This window comes from Equus quagga, chromosome 17 (assembly GCF_021613505.1).
Source record: "Equus quagga isolate Etosha38 chromosome 17, UCLA_HA_Equagga_1.0, whole genome shotgun sequence".
Taxonomy (NCBI): domain Eukaryota; kingdom Metazoa; phylum Chordata; class Mammalia; order Perissodactyla; family Equidae; genus Equus; species Equus quagga.
Genome location: NC_060283.1, coordinates 48,210,513 through 48,221,835, shown reverse-complemented (window position 1 = coordinate 48,221,835; position 11,323 = coordinate 48,210,513).

Genomic DNA, 11,323 nt, shown 5'->3' with positions numbered 1-11,323 from the left:
ACCATGACATTTCACGATGATGACATGGTGGCCCAAAAGACGGAGCCACTGGTTTGTCCAAGGTTCACAACCACTAAGTTAGTACTTGAGCCCAGATGTTTAGATTACATGATAAGAAAAATAATATGTCAAGCAAGCTAAAGATTTCTCTTTGTTTTTGGAACATTAGCATAATCACTCTGGCCCCTCATTATCAAACCAATCATATTTTTTTTTTGTTTTACCTACATGGTCCAAACAAATCATTTTCACATCACTATGCTTTGTTTCTCCCCTCAAGGGATAAGAACAATGGAGCCGCATTGGCTCTGCATCTTTAATTCTCAAAGATTTTAATTCCATGAAGGATAAAGAAGGACTTTTGCCTGAGACATTTTCACATTCTGTTCTACCAGCTTCTGAATAGCCTGATGATCATTTTGTGTCCTCAGCACCTGGCACAAAGACTTGACATTGTGTTAACTGCTGGGAGTAAATAATTTATTTAATTTTTACAATCTTACCAGTGGTAGAATGCCCATTTTACAGAGGAGAAAACTGAGATTCCTCAAAGTTATGTCACTTGCCCAAAGCAACACAAGTTAGACTATGTTGATGGGAAGTGGAGAGGGAAGAGGACAAAAGGGGTGATTAGGCACATGTGTGTGGTGGCAGATTGTCATTAGTCTGTGGGTGGTGAACATGATGTAATCTCACAGAAATCTAAATAAATAATGATGTACACCTGAAATTTATCTAATGTTATAAACCAATGTTACTACAATAAAGCAAAAAGAAAAAAGCATATGTCGAAGCCCTTACTGAACCCCAATCCTGTCTCATTTGAGACCCAGTGGCTTTCCTCTGCTGTAGATAAATACAAAAATTGCCTCTTGATGAAGTGAATGAATAAAGAATCAAAGGAATGAAAGACTATGCATCTATACCCCAAGATCTGGACATTGCCCCAATCATTCTAGCAAAGCAGTCAGGGAAAAAAACCTATACCGGTTTGATATCTCAATTGTTTGCTAGAATCACCTGGAAGGAGACAAAATTGCCAGAGGGTATCACCAGGAGAGACATTGAAAGAGACTGACAAGAGGAGTATTGCTTTCCTAGCTCCTGCTGCGTCAAAGCGCGCTTCCGAGAGAATACGGGGCCTCCATCTCTCGCTCCGTGCCACCGAGGCAAGTGGCCGGCTGCCAAACTGCTATAAATCTGTTTTTTAATTGAACCTTCTCTCTGGCCTCGCCATTGGGATTGCTGCACAAACAAGGAAAGCAAGAGGAGCCCCTCTGTGATTATCATCACTGGAAGAAATTTAGAGGATGAAATAGAAAAGACAATAGCAGCAGTGCGGGGACTGAAAGGTTTATTTCAGGATTGCGTGAGAGTCTTCATAAATAATCGAGAGGAAGAAACAGGTTAAACTGAAAATAAATGTAGCATACAAAATTATCTGTGTTCCTGTACAAGGGAAGTGTTTAAATACAGCCAGAATCCTTGGAACAAAACCAGAGGACTCCTGTTGTCTGCGTAGCTAGTCACAGTAAATGGCTCCTGTGACTCCAGTGTGCCAATTAAACAGTTTGTCTCTGCCTCGACCTTAATTTGGCAGACAGCTCTGTTGTAAATCTGCGGACTGGGATGGAGGGAAGTTGATTCTTAGCTGCACCCCCCAGAGCTTACTCTTTGCTTAACGCAGAATGTAAATATGTCATTGTGTTGTCTGAAAGTCGGATGAAAGATGCCAATTGGAACAAAATATGCAAGTCTCAGATTAATTACTACTTGAAATATTCTAATTTACTGCCCATGTTTTGTGTATCAGAAGCAGCACAAGGACCTGTGGACCTTGCAAATGCAGAGCGACTTCAGGACTTCAGAGGGAGAAGTCTAGAAATTCAAAGGACTTGTCCCTTTGTCAAGATCAGGTTTCTAGAAACTGCCTGTCTAAAAACTAGATGATGCCCATCAAGGGTTAAGATGCCAGCAATGTTCTAAGTACCAAATTTAGTAGCCACTTGACATAATTTAATTATGTCAAAGGTCAAGAATCATATTCAAACATTTTTTACAAAGGGTTCATTGTTTCTATTTATTGATTTGGCGGTTAGCTGTGAGAAACGTAAATGGCTACCAGCTAGTGGGAACAATGTTGGTAGATTTTATAGGACAGTTCCACTATAAAAAACTCAAAAAACTCTCTGGAAGTCAGAGGTCTTGGTTCTGCGTTATAGGTAATGATGATTCTCTTGCTGAAAGAAAGATTAAACAACTTCGGCCAGACCATCTAAGTGTGGTTGCTGCAGTGAATGCCAGAAGACAATGAGCTGAGAGGATTTTAGCCCAGTCTACCATTTACAATATTGGACTGAATCTCAAGTTCTCGGGCCATCTCATTCCCACCCACAAAGCAAAGGCCTGGTTTGGGACAGCTATGCGAAAAGGGTGGTCCAACCTGGGCCTACCTTATCATTTAATTCAGGGTTCTAAAATCATTGTTTAGGTTGGTTCCCATCTGCTTTGGAAATGAATGGAATGCGACGGTGGTAGGTAAGCTGCATCAGACGATATCACTGACGTAATCCCCTCTTTTTCTTTTTGAAAAACTGCATATTTACAGAAAAGTTGCAAACATAGTACAGAATTGCTGTATACTCCTCACCCAGTTCATTTTACATTACCGTGGTGCATTTGCCAAAAGAAACAACACTAGTTTATTACTATCAACTAGCTCCAGATTTATTCGGACTTTCCACTAATGTCCGTTTTTCTGTTCCAGGCTCCCATCCAGGATATTCCATTGCATTTATTGGTCGTGTGTTCTTAATCTCCCATGGTCTGTGACATCCTCATCTTTCCATTTCTATTCTTTGGAATCTAGTCTCTAAATCCTGCTCAAATGAGGGAGGTGGTGTCAGGGGGTGACTAAGCTGCATCTCCTGGAGTGGGCAGCATCTATGTCTACTATTTTGAATTCGTCTGTAAGGAAGATTTGTCTTTTCTTCCTCATTTATTTATTTATTCAATTATTTATTTATATTACTATGGATTCAAGTATATTTATTTTGTACATTGGTTTGTATTTTTACTCATGTATATTTATTTTGTACTTTGGGTTCTTATCCAACACTATGTTATTTATTTTGTTGCTCTAATTCCAGCTTTAGCCATCAGGAGCTCTTTCAATTGCCTCCTGTGTCTGTTTGATATGTCCCCATCCTTTGATTTTTTTTTTTCTTTTTTTCTTTTTTGGTGAGGAAGATTGTCCCTGAGCTAACATCTGTGACAATCTTCCTCTATTTTGTATGTGGGACACCGCCAGAGCATGGCTTGATGAGCGGCGTGTAGGTCCAGGCCAGGGATCCAAACCTGTGAACCCCGGGCCATCAAAGCATAGCACATGAACTTAACCACTACACCACTGGGCCAGCCCCATCCTTTGATTTTTGAGTACTTCCTTACTTTCTGGTACTACAAGATGCTCCAGGCTCATTTCGTATTTTCCTTGCCCCAGCCCTAGAATCAGCTGTTTCTCCAAGGAACCTTGATTCCATTTATTGGAGAATAGAATTTTGAAATTAAGATCTGGGTGCTATATGTGCTCATTGCTACTGGGGTGTTTTGCTTCCAAGCCCTCTCACCTGACAGAACTAGGGAACATATGTGTGTATACCGAAACTCATTGACACACATATCTGTAATTGTTCCTGTATCTGTCCATCCATCCATCCATGAGTTCATGCTGATGTCCCAGACTCTAACCCTGTACCACCTGGTTCCTTCTGACCTTCCCTGCTTGCTCATCTGCAACCTCCCTCTCCAGTAATGAGAAGCCTGGCTCCCACCATTCGTCAGCCATTTACTGATATGTTCAACCCCAGTATACATGTGAAGCATTTTCAGAATTGTCAATCTATACCACTAGAAGAAACAAATTTACCAGCTAAAAACCAGTCAAAATATTGTCTTCCAGAATTACTTAGGTCGGCTCCTTTATCCTTCAGTCTGTACGGTAAAGTCATTTCATACTTTTGTAATACAACAAGATTCACGTGTCATAGTCTGCCCAACATTGTGGTTGTTGGTGGTGATGTTTTTTTTAGCTTGCATACATTACAGTTTATTCCTTGTGATTTGCAGTTCTATTGCTTTGAGATAATTCTTTTTTTTTTTTTTTTAACAGATTGAAGCTTCTAAACTGAGCCAGTGCAAGAGAGGAGAGGAAGAGCCTGCACCAACTGCCCAATCTCTGCACCACCACAACCCTGCCTTTTTGCCCCATCCTCTGGGTACCAGGACTCAGGAATTCTCTGCTGAAATAGGCTAAACCTACTTCCAGGTCCAGCATGGACCTCTTCCATAGGTTCCTTCTCCTGAAGCTGAGGGGAAGCCAAGGGGTTGCTGTTTTCTGGGTGGTGATGTCAGGATGGGGGGGGGGGGATGGGAGAAAAGCAACAAGCAGTGGGCTGGGGATGGGGGACTCCCCTTATCCTCTTGCCCTGAGCCCCACAAAGATATTAGGAAGCAGGTCATGTGCTATGTGCTCAAATTATCACATTTAATCCTTAAAACAATGCTGTGAGGTATCCACATTATACTGAGGAGCAAGAGGGCACAGAAAGCTTATGTAGATCGTCTAAGGGGACACAGTATGCAAATAGCAGAAGGTGGGATGCAAGTCCAGATTTATTTAACTATGGACTTGGGGCTTTAACCAATACACTACAGTATACTGTCTCTTTCAGAGCTGCCATGTTTCATGACTCCATTCATGCTGTTGTCAGGTAAGTGTACATCCTGGAGTTGGGGACCACACAGTCAGCATGGCTGCACCAGGTAGCCAGCGCTGTGAAAAGAAACAATTGCTCGTTCACAGCATCCAACCTGTTCACTGTGCTCAGCTTCATTTCCCACCTGCTCCTCTGACCCTTTTCTCCTTTTGGATTTGTCCTCAGCCAGCAGCCTGGGCTCCTGAATTTACAGCATCTGTGGTCCTCAGCTCTCTAGCGCACATGCGTGTACTTGAGAAGCCATGTGTCTTTCAATCATGAGGTTTAAAATGGGTAAGCTCATTCTCAGCAAATGGCAGGTATGCCTCTCCAGGTGGGAGGGCATGACATTTCTGCTGCGTGCCCCTCCTCCCCCCTAGCCTCCCCCACAAGGGAGTATTTTAATAGAAGGTTAATGGAGGGCATGCAGAACAAAAAGAAAACCCTGTCATCGTTATTCCATGTTTTACTGTAATAGAGGTCAGCTCTCCCAATTCTTCCTAGTATCCATCTTTAAAATGAATTATTTAGCCTCTGAAAACAAAACTAGTTTATTTATGATGACAGAGAAGCTGTAAATGTGCTCCTGATCTGTGCATTGACTAATTAGATTAATTAAGCTGCATGCATTTCAGAACAGGCAGGCAGGTGGCAAATAACATTTGAGATGATTTATATGATATATTCCATCAAGCTTACAGTTGATAAATAATATCACGTTCATTCCATTAAGATATCGAAGTGGAAAAAGAAAACAGCGCGTTCTTGGCTTTGGGCTGTTACCAAAAGAGCAACTGTTGAGATTACTGCATGGGCATTATTTACTCTGCTCAAAACAGTGGAGGAAAAAAATGTGAGCCAAATTTCAAACTCAAGTTAGGCTCATCAGGCCCTTTCATTATGCAGAGATAATTCTTTGCCATGGCAGTAGAATTGAATTTGAGGAATAGAGATGAGATTTGAATTTTAATTAAGCCGTTGCTGCTTGCTACCAAATTTTGCTAGAAGCTCTCATACCATGGTCCTTTACTAATCAGCCTGCTTTCAGTGGGTAGTCTTGGTAAATGAGTGTGAAATTGGCTGAATACAAGATCTCTCCTTCTGCGGTCTTCAAACTTCCAATTGCCCAAGAATCACTGGGAATGTTTGTAGAGTGCAGGTTCCTGAGCCTTGGCCCCCGTGGGTGTGGAGGAAGCCCAGTGATCTGTATTTTTTAATCAATACCTTGGATATCAATATTAGCCCACACCAATAAGCTCACATACCAAGAACTGAATCCTGTGACTTGATCTTTGGTCTTTCAGGATGCTCAAGTTCATTGACCATATTAGACTCACTTCTTCTCTTATAGTAGTCATTGTTTCTCCATGTTTGGTCAAAAAACCATATGCATTAGAATTTCCAAGGGGATATTGTAAAAATTCAGATTCCTGGGCTTCCCTCAAAACCTACTGAATTTGAATATATAATGAGAATCTGCATCTTAGCAAATGATCCAGATGATTCTAATGCATACTAAAATTTAAGAACTACTGCCTTGAAGCTAGAAATATTTGATATAGGTGTAACAGAAAATGGCAGAGTATCTGCCCTGTAGTCATAGTTTTGCTTAAAAGACAAAGATGTGTGTCTCGCTCTGCCTAGGTCAATGACATCTCTAAGAATGATCTTAGGCCTGGACAGAGGTAGTGCTGAAATGGTCTCCTCTCCAGGACTAGCTTCTGGCCTTACAATCTTGGGAGGTTTATCCCAAGGAAGGAACGTTTATCCCACTGGGAAGGAAGTGGGTGAATGGAAAGTCGTCTGAGCAACTGCTTTTGGGATATAATGGTGTGTCACACAGATGTGGTGGCAATGATTAACGGCAGAAATTGATATGTGAGACAGACCTCAGTGAAAAACTGACATCCTCCCCAGCCCAAAAAGAGATGGTAATATTTTCTATATAGCTGAAGGGCAGGCAAAGCGGCGGAAGAGAAGTCTTCAGAATAGAGATGGACAGGTGAACCAGCCAGGTAACCCAGGAAAGGGGCAGCCACATTTTACAGAGCATATTAGCCAAAGCAAAATCTCCACCAGAAGCATATGATAAAGTCTTTATTTAATCTTTGAGCAATCAGGTAAACAGAGATAGAGAATAATTTGGAAATCGTAATAGAATTCTAATTCTAAGATGTTGTCATTTTGTCCCAGACTGCATCAGACAAGGATGAGCTGGGTGTAACAGGTGAACTTTGGAACATGGGAGGAGAGGACCTTGTTGAAGATCAGAAAATACTGGATAAAATTATCACTCATTGTACAACGAGAAGGAGCTAGAAATTGATTTCAGAGCCTCTTTTATATGCTTCATAATTCTTGCAATAATTTCTTTTGCTCATTACTGTATATTGTTTTTTCCGTCGATAATATAGATCCAGGTCATTCTCAATAAATCTTGTGTTCATCTTCAAGGTCCCAAAGAAAGAACGTTCAGGTATTGATGCATATTAGGCACCTTAGATGAGTAAATTCTGCTTGATGGATACAAAGATTGTAGTTCCCAGAGTGAACAAAACCTTGTAAGCAACATTCCTCTGGAGCATCTTTCTGAATGAGTGTGCTGCATCTTTGCATAGTGAAAGGAATATCACTCAAACCTGTAAAAATCTATCCCAACACATTTAAGATGTCCAAACTAGTAAAGCATTGTTGATAAGATGGTCTATTAAGCTGTAATTTCAAGATTATACATAGTTAAATAGCTTTCCTTTATAAAGAAGTTTCTGTTGGAAATCAGTTCTTGAGCAGCCTGTCCCCCTGAAGCCTCGTTGTAACTGTGGCTTGCTCTACTTTGAAACTGTCCGGCAGCCCAGAGGCAAATTGAAATCAGTAACAAGCCTGGTCAGGTGTTTTTTTTGTCAAGGGCACAGGATTTTGTTCTATCTTCTCAATTACTAATCTCAATTACCCTCCTGTCTCCTTATGATTATGTGTATGTTTTAGGTTTATTTTATACTCTGCTTGTTTCTAAAAAGGTTCTTAACATCTGATAATAAAAGACATACAAAAGGTAGGTTTTATTAAAAATAAATAGAAAATGTCAATTATACCTATAGAAAGTGCATTGCTAATCCAAAGGACATTCATTGTTACTATGATTGAGCATTAAATTTAGCTACAAACTTCCTTCAAGCCAAGGCCAACATGGACAAAAGATGTGTTGCATAATTATTATTATCTAGAGAAAAATACCAATTCTTTAAGGCATACTACTTTTCAATCAGCTTTATTAAAGTATTATTTAAATAAAATAAATTCACTTATTAAAGTGTACACTTTGACGAATGTATATAATCATGTATGTAACCATTGCCACAATCCATGGAAATTTCCATGACCCCCCAAATTTCCCTCCGTCCCTTGACTCTCAATCTCCTCCCCTCATTCTCAGCCCTCGAAACTGATCTTTCTGTCACTATCCTTTTGCATTTCCTACAATTTCTTACAAATGGAATCATACAATATATAGTCTTTTATGCCTGGTTTCTTTCACTTAATATAATGCTTTTGAGCATTATATAGAGGTGAATCACAATTTGTTTATCCTTTCATTGTTGATGTATATTTTTTTCCAATTTTTGGCTATTGTCAATAAAGCCACTACGAATTTTCATGTACAAGTAATTGTGTGGACATACGCTTTCACTTCTCTTGGGTGAAGATCTGCGAGTTGATCCACACCCTTGCTATGCTTCCTATTGTCAGGGTCTTTCATTTTAGCTATTCAAGTAAGTAGATAGCGGTATCTCTGTGGTTTTAATTTGCATTTCCCTAAAGACTAATGAGATTGAGCATCCTTTCATATGCTTCTTTACTATTCATATATCTTTGGTAAAGTGCCTGCTCAAATTTTTGCACATTTTTTATCAAGTTGTCTGCAGTTTTATTTTAAAGCTGTAAGAATTCTATAGATTCTATAATCTATATATATTTTAGATTCAAGTTCTTTATCGGATATGTATTTTGAAAATATTTTCTCCCAGTCTGTGGCTTGCCTTTTCATTTCCTTAACAGTGTCTTTTGAAGAATAAGGGTTTTTAATTTTGATAAAGTTCAAGTTATCAATTTTTTTCTTTTATAGTTCATGTTTTTTGTGTCTTAAGAAACTTTGCCTAATCCAAGGCACAAAGATTTTCCCTTATATATTTTCTAGAAATTTTATAGGTCTAGTTTTAACATTTAGTTTTATAATTCATTTCATGTAATTTTTTGTATATAGTGTGAGTTAACAGTCAAGGTTTATTAATCATTATTGTTACTGCATTGTATCATTATTATTTGTTGAAAAGACCACTCTTTCCTCATTGAATTACTTTGGTATCCTTGTCGAAAATCAGCTGACCATTTCTGGACTCTATTCTGCTCGCTTGATCTGTGTGTCTATATTTATGTCAATGGCTTCATTACTATAGCTTCATGGTAAGTCTGTAATTCACATAGCGTGAGTTCTCTGACAATGTTCCTCAAAATGGTTTTGGTTATTTTAGGTCCTTTGCATTTCCATTTGAATTTTAGGATAAGCTTGTCAATTTCTACAAAAATTAAAAAAAAAGTCCTTAAAAACTACTTTTTCTACAGAAGGAAATTTTCACACAGCTCATATACTATTGCAATAACACCTTAACCTTATCTTTCTTTCCAATCTCCCTCTACTGCAGTCCCCTCCCATCTGGGCTACCAAATTAACCTTCTAAAAATTTCCCTTTCATAATAATGTTCTCCTGCTGAATATAAATAAGTTCCCTGGAAGAAAGTGTGTGATCCAGGAGAAAGAGTAGAGGTTTGGAGCCACGCAAGACTGGTTTCAAACGCATTACCTTGTTCTCCCTACATCTTAGTTTCCTCACTATACTTACCTCACTATCGTGAGTATTAGATGAAATAATGGCGGTGAGGCACCTTGCACAGGATTGGCTAAGTGGTCAGGATGTGTTCATTTTGTCTTTGTTTTCCCACACAACAGTGTCAGTGGACATAAAATTTCTTGAAAGGCAAAAGATATGGAAACATGCAGAGCAGGTCACATAGAACAGGAGATGACTGCACGTCCCCTTGCACTGATGTAGACATCCAGGTCCCCATGAGGCCATAGACCTACTGAAGATACCACTGCATGGAGCAAGGATTCCATCTGTCCAAGCTCAGCTTTGCTCTTCTCATGGGCATATTTATACACTTCTTCTGTCCACTCTCTACCATCACCTAACTGTTCTGGAAACTGACCGTGTTCCCACCTGCCTCGCAGGTGCCCATCATGGGTACAGAACCACCCCAGCCTCTTCCTAAGCTGTTGCTGTGAGCCTAGCTGAAATAAGTTCAGTTGTCAGGTGTAGCGTCCCTCAGCAGACCCAGGTTTTGGATCTGCCTGAGGTTCATTCCTTTTGGCCTAATATCAATAACTCTCAGCCAAGTGGTCCCACTTTACTTTTTTGGCTTTTATTTCACTACTGCCTTCCATGTAGCCTCTGCCTTAGGCAGGATGTATGCTATATCACATGCTACCTATGACTTTGGTCTTCTTGCTCCCCTGACTTTGACCTGCCTTCTGTTTCCTCTAAGGCCTATCCAGTCTTCAAATCCAAACTCTAAACCAGCCTCTTCCATTAAACTTTTTCTGACCAACCCCAGTCCACAGGGATATTTTCTCCCCTGGTTTTCATTAGAATCTCCTATATCAATAGAACCCAGCCTGGTCTAAAAGTCCATTTGTATGCTTAAATATAATTCAAATGGTATAAGAATGACATGTCCAAAAATGAGTAACATATCAACAAATTCTAATTAAAACAGGAACAGATGATCCAACAAACCACAAACGTGCCTAAGTGTCTCAGGGCAATAAAAGATTGGGTAGAATAGAGACCGCATCCTGGTTCCGGGGTCAGGATTAGCAACAAGGGTCCTAATTTAGGATCCATGGATCCCCAATTAATAAAATTGATTCAAAGGGCAGACAAAGATCTGAACATGGACTTAAGGAGGTGTAGTTATTTACAGAGCATTCAAAGGCAGACGCAGGAGGTTGAAATTGGTGTTTCTATGTCAGTTTTCCAAGGCGCCAATTCTAGTGTCCTCCGATGGCCACCCCACATCTTTGCATGGTTCTTCCATGATAGATGGAGAAAACAATCTGTAGCCAATAGAGGACTTCTAACAGAGCCAGCAGAACTTTGCCAACCAAGATGAAGTTGATACCTGGCATGAAAGATGTGTCCTATGAAGGCTATTTTTACTTTCTTGGTACATTTCTCATCTTCTTGGGGTTGGGAGAGAGCTTTAGGACTCTGGAATGTCCAAACTGGATATCTGAGGCATTTCTGAGTCAGTACATAGATATCGAAGAGGTATTTAGAATGATGAAGGTAAATGTAATCTGTATCTATATTTGTTTTAACTTGATGGCCAGACGGGGTAGGCCAGTGAAATCATTTTAAAATAATGTTTCTGTTTCTCCTGAGGGGTAGACTTGAATTCAGCCTTGACAACAAATTGTTCCTCTATTTTAGGAAAGACATCTTAATGAG